Raw genomic sequence first — 21,228 nt, forward strand, 5'->3', positions numbered from 1 at the left:
ACTTGGGCCAGTGAAGCGACGTCCTCCACAACTAGACTGAAGAACAAAAATGACAGCGACTTGTCTGTTCCCCTTCCCCCAATTCCCCAAAAAAAAAAAAAAAAAAAAAAAAAAAGAATGAACCCTTTAACTAGAGTCCTGTCTATATGTTGCTAAAGATGCCCTCTACCTTTTTAAGCTAGACTGAAATATAACAAACTCAGTCCTTGACTGAACTTGATCTAAACAACCCAGTGCTCCCTCCCTGGGATCCATCGGCACCAAATAATAGAACTTCAGTTTAGCCTTTCCTTTACACCTCTATCTTTTATTCCTCCAATACCTCATTCTGAACCTTCCTCCTCCTCTTGACTGATACTGGCATCTTCGTCTTTGGATTCCTTTCACCACTAGAGAAATAAAAACAGCTTCTCGGGGTAGAGACAGCAAATTCTCAAATCATTTCAAACAGGGGTCCTGAAAGGAGTTCTTGGAGAAAAGAATTAAACATATTAGAAATCCAGAGAAGGGGAGAATTCTGAGACTCTGGCTCTGGCTCTGGCTTTACCACCAAATCATTGTTATTTAGACATTCTCAGGGCATTGGTTTTCCCTACCTCAGAAGAGCTGAGAGCACTAAGAGACTGTTTATTTAATCACTGGATGAAAACTAATCCAAAAGTAAAAATATTTATGTTAACACTGGAAATGATTCTTGGGCTGAAGAAACTCATCCTCACATTTTGTGAGTTGTTATATAATTATACCCTACAACCCTACATTTAATTTCAAAGTATAATATGTATTTAAATATGTATTTAAGGTACCAAAGATTTCCTTTAAATCAGGCTTAGACTTTCTCTTTTTTTCTTCTATTGTATTACCATATATATTTACAGATAATTAAAATTTCTAAGTAAGCAAAATTCTAAAATCTGGCCAAATAGAAGGATTGCCCCAGTATTAACAGAATGCTAACATACAGAACAAAGTTGGGGGAGGGAACAAAGGCCTGGATTTTAAAAAACCAAACCAAACAAACAAAAAGATGGGTTAAAAGTTTATATCTAAAGGGCAACTCTGTTTTGAATGACTCTAACAATCCCATAGTAAGTGCAGTATCAAACACAGTCAGGGTGATTAATTCAGTGGACTCTTCCCCTTTCAATGCCAGATTGGACAGCTCTGAGGATAATCTCCTTCACTCTCCCAGGGCTCAGTTGAACGATTCATTATTTATGCCCTCAATTGTTTACTCTGTCCTATTTTTCCATTCATCCAGGCCCAAGGGCAGTGTTATCACTGGCCTGTTTCCAAAATGAATGTTTTAGTTCACTGCCTTACTAGTTACAAGCTGAAGATAATCAAACAGTGGTATCTTAATATTGCAGAACAATTCTCTCCTCCACCACCACCTGGCCCAGGAGAGACCTTAATGACAATGCTGACCCATGTTACTAAAAGGTAAGTAGATGGATGAAGTGATCTCCCTAAGATGTTCTAGTCTCCCCCCACCCCTTTTTTTTTTTGAGCCACTAAGCAACATATATGCACATCTAACAGGATTCTATCATTAGAAAGGCAGCTCTGGCCCTCATGAAGAGCAGACCTGTAAACTATTGAGGATTAAGCTGATTGAGATGCACTTTGCCTAGCAAGCAATCATTAGGAAGAGTTCACTGATTCACCAGCAACCAATTCCACATCCTTATCTGAGTTGTAAACAGTCAACAGACTCCACCAAGTCAAGTCCTCTACCCTCTGGATTCAGACTCACAGCAAACAACTTCCTCAAAAGATTCATCAGCTGTCAAGAGTCAACCCCTGGAAGAAGAGGCTATGCTTAAACACACAAAATAATGTCTCAGACACCTAAATGACAAAGCTTAATAGCTAAAAACTACCACCAGCCACATCTCTCTATAAATGCATTCGTTGTCTCATTACATAAGTCTCTCATATCGCAGCATTGCCAGGTCTTTTTGCCTCTTACATTTCTCACTTGAGCAAGCTTTTCCCAATACCAAACCTTACAACATTCAAGTTGATTATTATGAGAATCAAACAATACCAAGGGCCCAATCTTTTCCTTCACCTTCTCAAGGGGATCGTTTTATACCTTTGATGTAAACGGGGGATTTGGGCTTGAGTCCCCTTAGGGAGAACATAGGGCCCTTTTCTTAACACATTCTAAGCTGTGGCTCACAAAAAGAAGCAGGATAAAAACAGATTGCTAAATAAAATAAAATCAGCTACTTTAACCTCAGCAGCACCATCTCCCCTCAACTTAAGAGACATGGGAAGTCACAGCCTTCACATAATTTCCTTGCAAGGGACCAAATCTAAGGATTTCCATCCCCCTTAAATGATATTTGGAGATCAGGGTAGACACACCTATGATTAGTTTTCTACAGAGCCTTTTGTCTCCTGGGGAAAATCCTGTGGGGAAATCACTGCACCATGCAAAATACTGATTACAAAAATCAGTCAAGAAAAGAGGAATATGAAAAAAAATTAAGTGAGCAAAGTGTAATAACTTTATAAAGCTGTATTAACTGCTCACCCATGGGTAGACAAAGAAAAAACTACCTAAGAATATCAAATAGGAAGGCAACTTGTTTTCGGGTAGAAGCAAGATGAAGTGGTATATGCTTTAATATGGCCAAATGGTTTTTTGTCACTTCCTCAGCTTGCTATCACTTAGCCATCAAACCGCACTTCATTTTGTACACTAGCTGTCAAAGCTTCAATCAGTGATTTTTAACAGTTCATTCTCAGTAACAAGTTAGGTAAAACAACATCTGGGGGGTCAGTCCTCTTTGCCTTTCAATTTAAACATTATTCATGGAGTCTTTAAGGAATAAATGGGTAATAAACTAAAACCCCAAAATCCAACAAAGGCTTACTGTGAATCTACTTTTCTGCACAATTGTATACTAAGTCTAATTGAGAATTTAAAAAAAATACATATATATTGTAAGTTTTCTGATCCCTAATAAGTTTCCTCAACTGAGATGGTTTCCTATCCCATCATTCCTATTCTTTATACTTGCTTTCACCCCAAACTGCTCCGTATTGGTTGAAGGTCCTATAAATCGATGCAAAGAAAAAACACTAATTTAGCTAAAACTGTAAAATAGTTTCAGCATATAAATTCTGTCTTCAACACTGAACTTCAGTTAGAATAATCTCTGGAAACTGAACCTGGATTTCAAGAATGATCTCTCAATCATCTCAATTAATATTTACACCCAGGAACGTCCTTCTAGTTGCTAAATAGGATACTGCCCCATTTCATGAATTGCATAATAAAGCCAACTACATTTTCAAAAAATTTTTTCCAAAGTGCTGCCAAAAAATTGGTATTTATCCCTTCTGGCATTCTAGCTAATCAACATTATGATCAATCTGGTCCGAACACCTTTGGTGAAAACACCCAGTTAAATCAAGTTCACCATGAACATTGCCACTCAACACAGATATGTGGGACACACACACACAACATCATAAACTTTGAGTTTTCTATCAACTGATAACTTTCCTCTCAATTAAAAACCTATAAAGTGGGTCCAGATCTGGGCTGAAGATGAGCTGTGTCCTTCAGAAAGAAGAGACCTGTAAGTTGTAGAAGCAAATTAATTCAGAAGAGAAAAATATAATTTAAATTGTAATGCTACAGCCACTCAAATTCATAAAGTGGGGGGGGGGGTTAAAAATAAAGGAATTAAGCAAAATTCATCTGGATTTTTTTTTTTTTAAGTTTGGTTTTGGTTTTTGGTTTTTGTCTCTCTCCCTCCCTCCCCCGGTTTTGGTTTTTGACAACTGAAACTAATTCCTCTGAAAGCCTATGGATATAAGAAATACACCGGTGGAGAAACAGATAAGACTTTTAAGTTTCAGTAACAAGGTAAGTTTGCTTCCTCTGGCTAGGTTTCTCCAACAGAGCTGAGTACCACACAAAGCCGGTGAAAATGTACTCTGGAAGAGACTTCAGCAGAGTTAATCTCTAACAATTATCAAGATTTCCTTAAACCATCATTTGACAGGGGTTCTCCCCCTTTCCACTAGCACCTCCTTCCTTTTCAGATTGTTTTTGCTGATTAAGGCAATCCCAAGTAGGAAAATGGTGAAGACAGCCTTAATGGACAAGGATGCAGCACAGTTCCAAAAACCAACTCCTAAGGTTTTTTTTTCTTTTTTCTTTCTTTCTTTTTTTCTTTTCTTTTTTTTTTTTTTTGCGGTTTACTGCATCAGATGCCTTACAAGAAAGGGCTTCTCTTTTCTCCTCTGTTCATTTTACTACGCGACCGACATCGACACATCAGTAAAAAGAGATGAGTTCTGAATCTCCTTACCCTGCTGCAGGGCTGAGATGAAGGGAGGGAAAGAAGAATTAAGGGTAGAATTAGAAAATCAAAGTAAATTGATGGGATGTGGAGCTCTTCCTTCCCATTCCATTTCCCCTCAAGGTTAAGTCAGCTGAAGTCAGGGTTGCGTTAGAAAAAGCACACACACACACACACCTTGAGCCCTGGAAGGGAGGCGAGGATCGCTCCGCAGCTCGGTGAGGCTCCGGGCTCCGCCCCGCCCGCCTGGGGCAGTTCAACTCTCCTCGCCCCGCCCTGAGAGGATGGATGAGAAGGGGCTTCTAGCGGTCTTGGCAGGGGGAGGGGGAGGCGCCTGCTCCGGGTGCCAAGCTCTCTGAGCGCAGCACTCCGCGGTGCGCCGACACCCCCTCCCCCAGCCGACAGCCGCTCGCTCCCCTTCGCCGCCGGAAGCGAGCCCCGCCCCCTAACTCCATCCCGGCCCTCCGCGAGCCCCACTCTCATCCACACAGCCAATGGCGCGCCAGAGAGCCAACAGAACGACTCGCCAAGCAGCCAACTGGGGAGGCCCACTGGGAGGTCAGCCGCCCGGGATAGGCCAGCTTCCCGCGGCCCCGGCCCCGGCCCCGGCGCGGCTCCTCTTTGTTAGAGCTGCCCCTATCTCTCTTGGCCCCCACCCCAAAGCTGGGAGCCTAGTATCCCGCAGCTGGATCAGGTGGTGCCGCGCCCCTTCTCCCACTCCCCCGCCCACTCTGCCTGGGTATTAAGAATGACCCCCATCCAGGCAGTACCTCCCAGAGTGCCTCAGACTTCCACAGTAATAGCCACCGGGAGATACCCGACAGTAAAAAGATGCTCCCCGGGCCTCTATGCCTCGCCCTTCTTTTCTCAGAATAATCAATCAACTGCACACCCTCAACCGTGCAGAGATTTAGGTTTGCATATTAGATTAGCTGCACACATCAACCCATCCTGTTTGAAACTGCTTCCCAAGATGCAGAAATTAAGGGATTGGGGTGGGGGGGGTGCATATTGGAAAAGTGGGAGAAAAGGGAATACATCAAATTATCTGCAAAAAAGAAACACACACACACACACACACACACACACACACACACACACACACACAGTTGGCTCCAACCCGGCTCAGCCACAAGACATCTACTTCCAATTAAACCCAAGCTAACCACTCCCTTAACAGGTTTCACTAAAATCAGGAAGCAAGCATCTAAGTCTTGTTAAAGCCATCACCTAATATTAGAAAAACCTCAAAGCAACTGCCAAGCCTCCGCATCAACACTTCAATCACTAATGTCAACGTTAAGGGCATAACACTGCTAGGATCAAATATACTAAGGATTGTAGGATATTTTCTTAGGCGTAGTGATGGAGCAGTACAGGGGCTCACTTAAAAATAAAATGGGGATGGGGAAGGCAAGCTATTACCTATATTGACATTTTTGTCCACAAACTTCTAGCAACTGTTACACATCTACATCGCACACGACAATCCTGCTTAGTTCCCCAAATACGACTATAATTTTTTTAACTACAAAATACTTTTAATTTAAGTAGCCCTTTCTTATGTGGAGCTCAAAGCATTTCATATACATAACCTCAGTCTTCTTGGAAGATGGCAAAGGAGCTGAAAAACATACCCATTTTAAAACCAGCTTTTTTTTTCCCTAGCCCAAATTAAAAGACACTGGCTGAAGCAGCATTTACAGAGAAGCTTCATCAGTGTCTCATAGGCTAACTTTTATTAGGTTCCATATGAAAAGAACCAAATGTGAAAATTTTTTTATTTTCAATTCTGCCCACAAAAGCCTGCCAGATTAGCTAGCAGGTGAGTCCCACCCTCCCAATCTACTCCTGAACTAAAACAAAAATTCTCAAGAGCACAAAAGCAGTTACAACTCTCCTCCACATCATTTTAGCAATCTTGTGGCATTTTCCACATTAAAATAACTAAACAATACTCAAGAAACTACTGTTTAAAAGAGCTGACCTAAAAGGTATTCTTGATGTCAAAGGGAAACTTGTGAGTCAGTACTTTCCTTCAGACTCTAGCCTTCTTGATAAAGGCGACTTTTTTCCTTTAAGGATTAAATAGAAACTAAAATTTAAATCCTTTCAAGGTCACACTCAATGCACCAATTAATTTGCCAAGACATCAAGCACAAACAAATATACCTATGTCTTGCCATTATTTTCACAAATGTTGTTGAAAACTGGGTAATTCAGCCAAAACTTCTAACATCCTCTTTTAAAACATAAACGAGGAACTCTTAAGGGGGTTTCAAATACGTTAACTGAAATTAAAAAATCAAATTCATCTTGACAAAAGTATCTATACAGTCCAAGAAACCACAGAGGAATTACAATTGCTTAATAAAAGATCACAGGGACATCCAAAACATTTCCTCGTAAAGAATTCAAGTCCAAATGAATTATTTTCATACCCCTCAAATGTACTCTTTCTATATTGCCAGTACCCTAACAGAGACCCTTACCATCTGTCTGTGGGGGTAGCTATAACTTCTAGTCTTCCTTATTCCACATACCACTACTTTCATTCCTTTACTCTTCTTCAGAACTACAGAAACAGTTTAATTCATTGCACATTTACTAGGTGCAAGGCCCTGTGTCAAGAAATGTATATATGTATATATAATATTATCAAAATAAACCTATAAAATAGAGATTTCCTCCATTTTTACAGATGAAGAAACTTGAGGTCCAAAGCAGTTGAAGGATCTACTCTAGGTCACATAGCTGGTAAATGGAAAAGTCATAATTAGAACTTAAGTCCTCTGGCTCCAAATCTAATACTCCTATCCACTAAGCTATATTGTGGCTCACTGGTGCCTATGTCAGCCAGCCAAGTTTCCACTCTGTGGCTGTTATATGTTCCATAACCTGGCGCTAGCCTATGTTATCAAACTTAACTCCCTACCTTTCCTCAGCATGTTTTCCCTATACCAGATAGATGTGCTTGATCACTGTCCGTGTATCATGTTCCTCCATTTCTACTTTCTTGCCATGACTTGTGCTGTTACAACCATTAAATTTAAATCCTACTCCTTGTTCAAGATCCAGCTCCAATTCTACCTCCCTTATGGAACCTTCTTTGATGCTGTTAGCAAAGATCCTTTTTGAATCACTACCACACACAATTTAGTACTTAATTGTTCTGTTGTTCAATATGTGATTTGTCTTCCTAAGTTAGACTGTAACTCAGAGCTAGTATATTTGCGTTTATATCTCTCCCTTCACAATTTTGCACAGTAAGGCATACATAGTAAAGTCCTCAATAAATATTTAGACCAATAAACTCTGTAGTAAAAGAATGGTCCAAATCACTTAAATGACCCAAGTTCTTGTAACAGCCACCAAAACTGAAATCATTAATAACTTTAATTCATTTTCAATATAGAACAAATAGTTCTCATCCTGCCACTACTGAGTATCTACTCTGTGCTTCAACAGTATCATGGACAAATTGATAGGAGAGGCTTCAAGAGGGCTGGTAACGTTTCTTGATCTGGGAACTATTTATATAAGTATGTTCAATTAGTGAAAATTCATTGAACTGTCTGTCTACTTATGTATACTTTTCTGTATGAATGTTTTATCTCAATAGAAAGTTTAAAAATATCCCTCCACAACTAGATTGAAACAACTACTTGACTTGGAGCTGATGGGTCCTGGAAAAACATACTGTTCCCCACCAATAAAATTTCTTTAAAAAAAGTTTAGAAATATCAAGTTTCAGATTGTACTATAAAATAACAACACCCATTTTTTAAGCACATATAAATATATATGTTTATAGATCCAAGACAATATCTGGAAGTGTATACACCAATTTGTCAACAGTGCTTATTTACCACCAAGTGGAAGATAGGAGGGGAGGTAGGGAGGAGTGAAGGAGGCAATTTTTAAATGTGTTTTATTTGATCTTTTTTAAAAAATGTATTATTTTCTCATTTTAATAGATTAGCTGAAATGTGGAGTTACAGTTTTATAGTTTTTAAACTTTCTATGTTGAACATGCCTTACTTTTTTAATTATTAAAAGATAAACACGGGCCGGCCGAGTGGCGCGATGGTTAAGAACTCGCTTGGGATGCCAGAGGGCCCCGGTTCGGATCCCACATATGAGGGCCAGTGACACTGCCCTCTACAGCTAAGATGCTGAACAACAGCTCAACCTGGAGCTGGGCTGCCATGAGTTGCTGGCGACGGCATAGGCTGCAGTCCCTGTGGCAGTGGGTTGCCATGGGCTACTGTATGTAGCCAGCAGCCAGCGTGAGCGGCCAGCAGCCGCAGTGAGCGGCCGTCCAGAAGCCCGCGACTGATCTGCCTCACCAGAGAAGAGCGCAATGATGGTGCCAACTTGGGCCAGTGAAGCAGCGTCCTCCACAACTAGATTGAAGAACAAAACGACGACAGTTTGTCTGTTCCCCTTCCCCTAATTCCCCAGCACTGTTCCCATCCCCCCAATTACCCAATAAAAATCTTTAAAAAAAAAAAAAAAAGATAAACACATCTCTCATAAATAGAAGGAAAAGATCAATGGGCTAGACTGAAACTAGTTTAGGTAATTATCTACCTAGTCTGATCACTGTTTACACTTCAATATTTCTTGAGTACTCTATTTTGCAAATTTCCCTAATGACATTTATAATAAGCCAAAAAAAGGTGCCTTTGATAATTTAATCCAATCAAAATAAATATAGTTTTCAGTAGAACCACATAACAAAGACAAAACAGTAACAATGATCAGCTTTAACAGAAGCTGAACATTATTAAAAAGGTATTTTTCCCCATAAAGACCTGCTCTGTGACAGTTTACAGAATTCGGTCATGAGACAGAACACAGACTTTGATAAGAAACCTTATGATTCACTAGACTTAAAGAGAACAGCAGGTCTGAAAATACAAGTGTTAAAATAAAAAAAGAAAGAAAAAAAAGGCTACATTGCAAGATATCCTTTAATAGTTTGGGGTTTTGGGGGTTTTTTCTAAGCTGGCTACACTTTCTCTTTCAGACACTAGAGGGAAGTATAAAATCCATTCACCTTATCTTTGGGGGTTCAATTTATTCACTCACATCACCACATTTTTATTGCATTCCTATATACCAAAAACTCTATTAGACCCGAGGGACAAAAAGATGAATAAGCAACTTAGTCTAGTGAGAGGAGACTAAACTGCACATGAGAACCAAACCCGAACTTTTGCAAGACTGTGGGTCTAGGGCAGGACAGGAGGGGAAGCATTTCTGGCACAGGGAGAAAAAAACATGTATCCATATAATAATTCACACTAGACAAACCAGCTTATCCAAACTGGCTTATTTTCCTATTAACAATCGTCCCTGCTTTAATCTAAATGAAAATAAGCTATACCTTGAAGTTATCTTTAAACTGTTATCTTTAGAAATTAAAGGCAGGAGACCTTACTGGGTATGGAAGATTTGCTAAAATATCTAGTTGGCTAGGTTTCAAAATCAATTGTACACGGTTTAAAAAGCATGAAGATAACAGATAGAACTGGAGTTAAGACTGCTTACATGATAATAAAAATTCTCATTAGAAATCAGGATACATTATGCTACACTCCCCTGAAAAGGGCATGTCAAGAGAAAATGAAAAAGTAGAAATTTCCTATATGCTTATACAAATTAAGCGTCCCAAGTTAGTAAATAGAGAACCCTGACAATTAGCTTTCACTGTCGCCTTTGAAAAGCCTCTACAGACATGTTGGTTGGCAAATCATTTCCACACCTCAATAATTCAAGTTTACATAGGAAAGACTAAGATTTTAACTGATAAACCAGAATTAAAGCTCAAAGTCACCATAAGGGCAATGGAAATATTTGTGTGGTATATTTTTCCCTAATCCTCAAATTACTGTTACATCATTTGCTATGGTTTGGGGTGTTTGGATTGTGTGTGTTGGGGGTAGGAAGTTGGAGAGAAGGGATAATTTGTTAATATCTCATATTGATGGGGTAGCACATGGTAGAAAAACTAAAAGCCAACATCCTGAAAAAGTTTCACACACATACACAAAATGAGACAGCAAACTTGTGAATCAAGTATGATTTGGCATCTTTAAATGCAGAGCCAATTCTCTTCTAGTGCCAAAGCCAATGGCTTCTCCTGTAGATAAAATGGCACAGTTCCTGAAAAAGCCCTGGACGCTGTTTCCCCACAATCCTATAATCTGTCAGAAGACAGAAAACAAAAAGGCAGCTTTGCCAGCCAGAAAAAGCAAATTATAACCAACACAGAGCTAACACTTTACTTCAGACAGAAGGAGCTTTTTCTATGCATCTCTGGAAGGAAAGAGACAAAAGAAGCTTACCATTGCTCAAATAACCAAGGCAAACATTTTAACCAAATATCATGTAGGATAAGCTTTTAATGCAATAGCCTACTTTCTCTCTTCTTAGTCATAGCCTTCAAGAATATTTGCAACATTTATGAAAAAGAGTTGATGGTCACAAAATACAAATAACTTTCACAAGTCAGGAAGAAAAAGACAAATAAACAAAGCAGAAAATTTTCAAAGGGTATAAACTAGTAGTCACAGAAGAAATACATAAAAAGTCAAATATTACATATATTCCACATTGTTAGGATGTGGTGAAAGTGCTTTCTCCATAGAGTCCTAAAGGCATTTTGACTTGATAACATTGCCAACTGCAAGCTTGCAGAGAAACCCTGGCGACTCAGAATGAAAACAAATAGATAAGGTTGCCTAACACCATCACATTGCACACTTTAAACATCTTACAATTTTGTCCATTATACCTCAATAAAGCTGGGGGGGGAGGAGAAATAAGGGTGTCTATCATAAGCAATTCGTTTCTAAAAATATTTAGGTACAAGCTTTGTGAAATATGTATTCTGGGAACTATTAAGAAGGATGGATATTAGGGCCGGCTGAGTGGCTCAGTTGGTTAAGAGCTCGCTCAAAAGTTTGAGCTCTGAGCAACAGCGGTTCAAGTCCCGGCCCGAGCTGAGCAGCCACTGAGCTGCCAACAGGTGGCAGGACGGCTCAGTTAAAAAAAAAAAAAAAGAAGGATGGATACAAGAAAACTGCAAATCAAATCCAAAGAAACTAAAATAAGAATATAAGATGAGGGCCGGCTGAGTGGCATGTTGGTTAAGAGCTGGCTTAGGACGCCAGCTCTGAGCAGCAGAGCCCCGGTACAGATCCCACATGAGGGCCAGTGACGCTGCGTCCTCTACAGCTAAGATGGTGAACAACAGCTCGACCTGGAGATGGGCTGTCGTGAGTCACCAGTGACCACGTAGGCTGCAGCCCCTGCTGCAGTGGGCTGCCGTAAAGCAACCTTGAGTGCTGGCAGCCGGCCATGAGCCGCCGTGAGCGGCTGTCCAGTGGCCGACGACGGATCTGCCCCACCCGGGAAGAGCACAATGATAATAAAAACATGGGCCAGTGAAGCGACGTCCTCCACAACTAGACTGAAGAACAAAAGGACAGCAATTTGTCTGTTCCCCTTCCCGATTCCCCACCGCTTTTCCCCTCCCCCAATTACCCAATAAAATCTTAAAAAAAAAAAAAAGAATACAAGATGAACCTTTACCTATGAACATAAAATAGTTGAAGCCAATCCGATTCTACAATGAACAAAGCAGATGATGAAAGCAAATAACATATTGGGTTGTTGGAAAAGTCATGACTTATTTTTCTGGTTTTCATTGCAAAAATGCATCATGACTTTTCCAACAAACCAATAAAATCTAAATACAACCAGAAAGGTAAAGCACCTCCAAGAAAGTAAGCTTACTCAACTGTCTTTGCTGTGGAAGCAGGCCACATTCAGGGATCCCTGTATCAGTCACCAAATGCAAAAGAAAAGCAAAGAATGCCTGGTGCTGCAAAAGCAAGTATAGTCTTCCCATCAAAGAGAAAAGAAACCTAAGCCTTTTACTTGTCCTTGATACAAAGAGGTAATGGATTATGGGAGAACTCAAATTCCAGAAAAAAAGATTCAATTCCAGCCTATATAAAGCTAAGAACTTCATGTCACTTTGTTCTAAAATTAACAATACATAGGTCCCTATTGAAAAAACAATACACAAGATCCCAGCAGAGTCAAGTTCTGAGCATATGTCAACACTATTGCTTAACCATTTCAGTTTTCCCTTATTGACTTTACACATTAAAAAGAACTACATCCCAATTTTCCCCTGTTGTTAATGCCACTTTAGAGGCTGAGAAAAATTTAGTTCATCAGATTCAAATTTCAAGCATTTTCTAAGTACATGATGCCATTGATTCTATATTTAGACTCAGGTGTGGAACAAGGAGTGCTAGTTTTGCCTGAAATGGTACCATGTCCCTCTTCAAAGCCTAACTGCAACCATCACCTAAGCCTGCATTAAAGTGTCTATACGGTGTCACCTAAGGTAACTTAAAATGCTTTTCAATGCTTTTTTGTGAGTAGTTCTATTGGCTGTGATGCTTTAAATATAAATACAGTAAAACTTTGGATTTCAAGTAACTTGGTTTGCGAGTGTTCCACAAGATGAGCAAACATTTCTAATACATTTTAACATGGTAAACGAGCGATGTCTTGCAATATAAGTAGTTTGTTTCCAGAACGAATTATGCTTGCAAACCAAGGTATTACTGTAAATCACTCCCACCAGTCCTTTAAACCTTCAGTATTGTAACTGCCATAGGGTGGCATTCACACACTCACTTGAACCAAAAAAAGCCAAGATGGAAAAAACTCTAATGATACAAATCCTCTTAAGTTATATTATAATAAATCTTTTGGAAATATTCTCTTTAATAGAAGTTATTTCATTGATTCCATAATGTTACATTCCAGAAATTAGGGTAGCAATATTTTCTGAAATTCTGAGCTAGTTTTTCCTTCTAACAGAATTTATAAAAACATATCACCTTTCTCAAAAGGAACTTAAGGCCTCTAACAGACGACATGTTGTTAATTTTCACAACATCCCAATAAAGAACTATCATTTAGCATTTATATCACATCACACTTTAACTTGCCAAAGTGTTTTACAATTATTTTCATTAGTAGTCATGCCTAACAACCACTCACTGAGCTAAACTGGTCCTGTTATCCTCATTTGACAGCTGAGAAAACTGATGTATCTATCATAAAGCCAAGGTCAAGCCATTAGGCTTTTCCAAGGCCAGGGACCTGACTCTTAAAAAATAGTCTCATGCACTCACCATTGTATGTGTATTGCTCATAACCCTAGTTGAAGTAGGATTTTAGAGAACAGGAGTCCACCTAAAGTGATGGTACAAAAAGATTAAAAGATTATAACACTTCAACAAAAACATGTAACCACATTTAGGACTGGATGGAAGAAAAGGAAACTATGAGACTATGAAGGAGACTAAAAAGAAACAGAAGGTAGGAGAAAAACCAGCAGTGGACAATATCTCAGTTTAAAGAAGCAGAGAGGCAAAATAAACTAAGACACTGAAAAGCATCATCTGGGTTTGACAATTAGGTCATTGAGCAGAACAATTTCAGTGGAGTGGCAGTGGGGACAAAATCAAATTACATGCTTGCGGAATAAATAGGCTGTGAGAGAGTGAAGAGAGCGGGGGGAAGCCTACTTTTATGAACAGGAGAGAAGCTGAGCAGTAACTGGGGGCTGGGTAGAGACAGAGTTGAGGTAAAGAAAAAGATTAAAGATTCAATTGAAAGAGAAACACTGATGCAACGGGTCACAGAGGTGTTAACAGCAGAGCAAGAAAGGAAAAGCAGATGTGAATATGAATACACTAAGCTCCATAGGTATGGAAGAAAGAAGTAAAGACAATTTCCACATCACAGCCTTTGAGAGAAAGGTGGGGGGAGAATAACAATCAAGGATTAGCAATCAACTGGAATAACAATTTATCAACAATAGACAAATATTTAGGAGAGACAGGAGCCTAACCAGACACTCAACAATTCCCTACTAAGAGGAATGAACTTACTTTATTGAACAAAAGTCCTTACTTAGAAATTTGAGATCTGGTGGAAAATCAGAGTACTTGTGGAAAAAAAGAGCAGGGTAGAGAGAGACATGATCCAGAAACACTAGCAGTGAGTTCAAATTGCCTCTCATGAGAAAGCAGTAGCAGAGGAAAGCGGATGGATGCCAAGCAGAGGGGGAAATACTGTTAATCAGTATTGGTCCTGGTTCAGCTGACTAAACGTCACAGCCAATGTTCTCCATGTCTTCCCAAATCTGAAAAGTCACACTCACCTGGAAGCTGTAATATACAGCTTCCAAGAATATTAAGCACGTCTCCTGCCACAATATTCTGAATGTCCAAGTTTCAGTCCATTAAGTATTGCCGGAGAGAACAGATAGCTTGGCTAGACTTTGGATGAGATCCACATATCCCCCTATTAACTTGATAAATCTCACTGGTGAATATTTTTTCATGCACTGAAGTGGAGAACATACCTTTAGCTTGACACAGCAGTGCCCTAGGACAGGAAGAAGAGAGGGGGAAAGGAAAGCTACATAGCATAACACTTGGCAAGTAAGCAAGCTTAACAAAGTAGACAACAACTGAAAAAGTATTCTCGAGGGCCGGCTGAGTGGCTCAGTTGGTTAAGAGCTCGCTCAAGAGTTTGAGCTCTGAGCAACAGCGGTTCGAGTCCAGCCCAAGCTGAGCAGCCGCTGAGCTGCCAACAGGTAGCAGGATGGCTCAGCTAAAAAATAAAAAAAAAAAGTATTCTTGAAATCTTACGAATCAGAGCAACACAACCGCATTTCAAAATAAAATAAATGTTGAAGGACTTAAAATTTCTACTTAGAGATCTTTCATTATGTATCTTTTAAATTATTTAAAATACATTCAAAAAAGAAATAAAATCAAGTTTATAAAAAATTCAGATATATTTAGGAAACTACATTTCTGGAATTCTTAAGTCTCTCTTCCACCCCCGAGATCTTTTTTTTTTTACACAGTAAAATTAATTTTGTGGTTTTCAGTTCTAATGGTTTTAATAAATGCATAGTTGTGAAACCACAACCACAATCAAGTACAGAACAGTTCCACCACCCCCCCAAAAAAATGTCCTCATGCTACCCCTTTGTAGTCAAACTCTCCCCCTACCCTGAACCTGAGGCAATCATTGATCTGTTCTCCACTGTCCCTGTAGTTCTGAGTTTTCCAGAATGTCATATCAATTCAATCATACAGTGAGTAGCCTTTTGAGTTTGGCTTCTTTCACTTAACCATAATGCATCTGAGATTCATTCATGTTATTGCATTTATGAATAGTGCCTTTTTACTGCTAAGCAGTATTCCACTGTATGAATATATCTAAGTTGGTTTATCCATTCCAAAGTTGAGGGGCATTCAGGTTGTTTCCAGTTTTGGGATGAGTACAAATAAAGTGCTATAAATATTCATACACAGGTTTTTGTTGTCGTTTCAATTGGGTAAATACTTGGATCATATGTTAAGTGTATGTTTTATTTTAAAAGAAACTACCACAGTGTTGTCCAAAATTCCAGTTGTTTCATACCCTCACCAGTCCATAATCTAGTCAGTTTTCTTTTTTGTTGTTTTTTAGCCATTCTAATGGCATATCTCATTATGATTTTAATTTGCATTTCTCTAATGACTAAGATGTTGAGCACATTTCATGTTCATGTGCTTGTCTGCCATCCATGTATCTTCTCTGGTGAAGTGATTCAAATCTTTCACCCATTTTTTTTTTATGGTATTATTTGCTGTCTCCTTAATGAGTTTTGAGCTCTTTATATATTCAGGATACAGGTCCTGTGTCTGATATACGGTTTAGAAATATTTTCTCCCAGTCTTGTGTCTTGTCTTTTCATCCACTTGAGTGTCTTCTGCAGTGTAAATTTTGATGAAGCCCAGTTTATCAATTATTTCTTTTATGGGTCTTGATTTGGTGGTGGTATCTACAAACTCTGCCTAACTCAAGGTAACAAGGATTTTCTGTTGTATCCTAAATATTTTATAGTTTTACATTTTACATTTAGGCCTGTGATCGATTTATAGTTAATTTTTACATAAAGTATGAGGTATGAGATTTTTTTTTTTTTTTGCATATAGATATCTAGTCATTTCAACAGCTAGTTGTTGAGAAAGCTATCCTTTCTTGACTTGCCTTTGCACCTCTGTCAAAAATCAAACAAAGGGCCGGCTGAGTGGCTCAGTTGGTTAAGAGCTTGCTCAAGAGTTTGAGCTCTGAGCAACAGCGGTTCGAGTCCTGGCCTGAGCTGAGCAGCCGCGGAGCTGCCAACAGGTGGCAGGATGGCTCAACTAAAAAATAATAATAAAATAAAAAATAAATAAAATAAATAAAAATAGATAAAAAAAGAAAAGAAAAAAAATCAAACAGACATACTTAATAGTGTGGGTCTATTTCTGGACTCTAGTCTGTCCATTGATCTGTGTATCTATCCTTTTGCCAGTACCACACCGTCTTGATTATTGTAGCTCTTTAGTTAAGTCTTGAAATCAGGTAATATGAGTCTTCTTTCTTTGTTGTCCTTTTTCAAATCGTTTTGGCTATTTTTGTCCCTTTGCCTTTCCGTATACAATCAGCTTGTCCAAGTCTTTTTCAACCTTCGCAAAATCTGTCTGCTTTCAGGTAGGAATTAGCTGCCTATGTTTCCCTTTTTTTTTAAGAGAAGATTAATGAGTTTATTTGAACCAAACTGATGGCTATTGTCAGGAAGCAAAACCTCAATAGATTAAGAAAAGGCTTCCAGGGACAACCGAGTGGCTCGGTTGGTTAAGAGTTAGCTTCAGAGCACAAGCTCTGAGCAATAGGACCGCCAGTTCGATTCCCACATGGGCCAGTGACACTGCAACCAAGTTGAGCTGCCACTGAGCTGCCAACAGGTGGCAAGATGGCTCAGCTGGTGAGAGCACATGTTCCTAACAGCAAGACTGCCTGTTCGATGGTGGGCTATACCTGCCCGCAACTAAGACTGAACTTGGCCCCTTGAGTTGAGCTGCCACCCGAATGGCTCAGTGGATAGAGCATGCCCTCTTAACAACAAGGCTGCTAGTTCGACTCCCACATGGGATGGTGGCTACGCCCACCCGCAACTAAGATTGAACACGGCAACTTGAACCTAGAGGCCACAAGCTGCCAACAGGCGGCCAGATGGCGACTAGAGCCCTCCACAATGAAGACTGAAGAACAACAACTTGGGTGGTCCCCTTTCCCAATTCCTCAACACTGTTCCCCTCCCCAAATTTCCCAATTAAAATAAATAAATAAAATAAAAAGAAATAAATGCTAAAAAGAGAGAGAGAGAGAGAGAGAGAGAGAGAGAGAGAGAGAAAAGAAAATGCTTCCCTATGTTTACCTTAAGAGAAATGATGGGGGTATTGTAAGGCTTGGAAATCTTATGTTTATTTTTCAAGGTTCTGATTTTTAACTTGCACAGCTGCTCTGAGCTTTCCTGCAACAATGCAGAAGGGCAGAAAAATGTTTTGCATAAAGATATGTATTAAAATTATTTGATAGAATAAAGTTGAAAACGCAGTTTTCCTAAAAGTCATGCTGTTTATTCCAAATAGTTAAAACAAACACGGTAAGCTTCTTGTACTTTACAAACAATGGTTGCTCTACTGCCAATAATCTTCCCTAACTCCTCACCTATTTCTCGATCCTACAAAAATGGGTTAAGAGTTAGCATGTTTCCATTGCACCCTAAGGTCCTCTATCATCATTCTTAACACATTATATTCTATAAATGACAGCTTGTTTGTTTCTCCCATCAAGACATAAACTCCGGGTAGGGCAGGAATTAGCTATACTAGCTCCTTCCTTCTTAGCTCCTAGCAGAATGAGCAATGTATAAATCTTTGTTCTGAAGGACCAATTGCTTTGAATGACAGCAAGAAAGGAAGATGAAAATGGGATGTCCTCCTTTGCAGACATACTGTAAAAGAAGTCCTCTAAAACAGTAGGCGCTAGCAGCTTTTAAAAAGGAGAGCGCTTCAATAAACAAATAATGAGATGGAGGGTAAAACTAGAGTAAAAAATAAATAGACATGAAAATAATACTGCATGGACGTTGTTTGGATACTATTTTAAATAAACAGTTGGAAAATTATTGCGATAACTGGGAAAATGTGAAAACTGGGTAATTGACAATATTAAGAAATGCTTATTAATTTTGGGGGGATTTTTCTTTTAGTCCTTGTCTTTTAGAAATATATACTGAATTATTTATTCATGGAATTATGATGTCTGGAATTTGCTCAAATAATTTGGGTGGGTTAGTGGACAGGGGGTACACAGTGGTTAAGGGGTACAAGACTGGCATGAGTTGACAATTATTGTAGCAGAGTGATACGGTTCATTATTGATTATGCTGTTCTGTCTACTCTTGACTATATTTGAAATTTTCCATAATAAAAAGGTAAAAAGATAATATAGCTACAGAATTACTTTTAACATTAAATACCCAAGGAAAGGGGAAAAAGTATGGGGAGTTAAACCTTGAACCAAGTCAAGATCTCAAGATCTTTGATGATGGCTTTGATTCCCAGCATTTGATTCTCCAGTCAAAGCCAGACATCTGTTTAATGTCAATATTAAAAATGCTTAGCTAAAATCTACCAACAACTTTACATACTCTGCATATTTCTTCCTTTAATAATACATATCTCTGCTTCTATTTCAAAATGATGAACTATAAAAAAGCACCTAAATTATACCGAATTGTCCTTCAAAAAGGCAACAACAGTAGGTGTATCTTTCACTTACCACCAGGTATCTTTATTTCAGTGTTTTCAGTTCCTATATAACTGGTGAAAAAGCTAAGGGCTAGCAGAAGACTGGACGTAGTTGGCTTGAGTTACCAATCCCAGCTCTGAACTAACCCGGCATCACTGGTTCAGAATTGTCCTGCAGTCTTCAAATTTTCTGAGGTTCTGGTTCATAAAACTTAGTTTCTAATCTGACACATTTAATGGAACAGATTCCTTCCCCTCCCTGCCATATTTATAATGGAACTGATGTTAGATAAGGCAGTTTTTCTACATCTGGTAAACCAATGAGAATACAAAAAGAAAATGTACAGCTGGTATGCACACTAATTTCCTTTTATTAAAAATTTTACAAACCTATATGTGCTTCTATTTTAGGCATGAATGGTATCCTTATTTAATTAAAAGTAATACCATTCTTTCCATTAAGGTGAGAGGTTTTTTTGTTTTTACAATCTAAAAACTGTTCATTTAAGCCACGTATATAGCATGTTAAAAAATGGAAAAGAAAAAGGATCAGCATTATATGAACTACTACAGAGAAAGTACTTAGTGTCATATTCCCATAAAGCCAATCCCTCCAGATGATGGAAACAAACACCACATAAAGCATGCGGAGCTCAGACTCATAGGGTCTGATGATGACTTTACCTTACACCCTACAGATTTCTAGACCTGCATCTCCATTCTAAACCTTTCTACTGAACGCAAGACGCAAATATCCAGAAACCTACTGGACATCTGCTCCTAGATTTCCCAGATACCTCAAATCGAATATACCAAAATCAAACTCATTTTTCCTCAAATGTTACAGCTTCTTCCTCCCGGATCCCCTACTTTGATTAATGACATCCACCACCCACTTATGGGCCCACATGAGCAATTTCAAACCCATCTCTGACAACTCCTCCCTTACACTACCCAACATCAAGTCAATAAGATCTTTCTAGTCAGTCTCCTAAAAAGCTCTTCAATCTGTCTATAATTCCACTATTACCTATGTAATTATCTCACAACCAACTAGTTTCCCTGAAGCCAATTTCAACTTTTTAAATCTAACTGCCACACTCAACAGTGTGTTTTTCCCCCCTTAAATAGTTGTTTACTGGTCAATGGTGTTACTTTTGAACAAAGTGTTCCTTAACTAGCTTAAAACTCTCCCATGACTCCCTAGCACCTACAAAATAAAATTTAGACCCTTCAACAAAGCCATCCACAATTGGGCTTTCCTCATATCCCATGATCTAGCCACATTAAACCACTGGCCCACACACAGGTCCACACCCTTGTAATTCTGTACCCTTGTGCAAGCTGTCCTCTGCATTTGAAACACTGCCCTCTCTGATCCTCTTGTTGAAGCAGCCAAATTGTATTCATCCTTCAAAACCCTACTGACTCTTCTAGGAAGCCTCCAACCTTCTCCTGTCCCCACTATGGAGAACCAGTGCTCCCATAGCTCTTAGTGCAGATCTCTAAAATAGCAACTTACTGTACTGATTCATATTTATGTTAGTCTCCAATTAAATAGTGAGCTCTTTAAAAACAAGGATATGTCCTTCACATCCCAGTGCCTAGCACAATGCCTAATACAATGTCTGCTAAATTTGATTGCTAAAAGGATTGACTCCAACATTTTTCAGTGAGACGAGTCCAAAAAGGTTGAGATTCAAGCCTAGTTTTGGCTCACTGGTGAAAAGAAAACACACTTCACAAATTCATGCTTATGTTATTTCTAGTTTTTCATATTTTCCCTACTAGCTTCAGGGTTAGTTACCAGAAAATTAGTAACTAAGTCTTTTGTCACCCCTTAAATTACCTATATTTTCCCATGAAACAGTACAACCCAGTATTGTACCAAATCACAATTTTTTAACTGAGTCATAAATCTGATAACTTATTCCTACCCTCCTTGTATTAAAATATGCATCTTTAATAAAGAAAATTTACCATTTTTCCTCTTGAGTGCTTTTCACTCTTAGTTACAAAGCTCTGAAAGGGACATAATCAAGACCTTGATAGGCAGCGAAAAGACAGAAATAAATATTAAACACTTCTCTGCTGAGAAAGCATTCATCTCTCACCAAGAGTAGTGACTTCACAGTTATCCCCCACTCTGGTCAGCAGCCCTT

At 38.9% G+C, this 21,228-nt stretch overlaps 1 protein-coding gene across 3 annotated transcripts in view; it reads right to left on the reverse strand.

Moving 5' to 3' along the window:
- FAM222B (family with sequence similarity 222 member B) overlaps positions 1-21,228 on the reverse strand; it is a 55,936-nt gene that overhangs the window by 30,870 nt on the left and 3,838 nt on the right. Inside the window, exon 1 of one of the 3 annotated variants that reach the window (XM_019647101.1) lies at positions 4,503-4,738. The exons of the other annotated variants lie outside the window; for them this stretch is intronic. The gene's annotated coding sequence lies outside the window, so the exon portion shown is untranslated. Of the gene's footprint in view, positions 1-4,502; positions 4,739-21,228 lie in introns of those variants that run through there. 3 annotated transcript variants of the gene reach the window in all.

This window comes from Hipposideros armiger, unplaced genomic scaffold (assembly GCF_001890085.2).
Source record: "Hipposideros armiger isolate ML-2016 unplaced genomic scaffold, ASM189008v1 scaffold_108, whole genome shotgun sequence".
NCBI classification, from domain to species: Eukaryota; Metazoa; Chordata; class Mammalia; order Chiroptera; family Hipposideridae; genus Hipposideros; species Hipposideros armiger.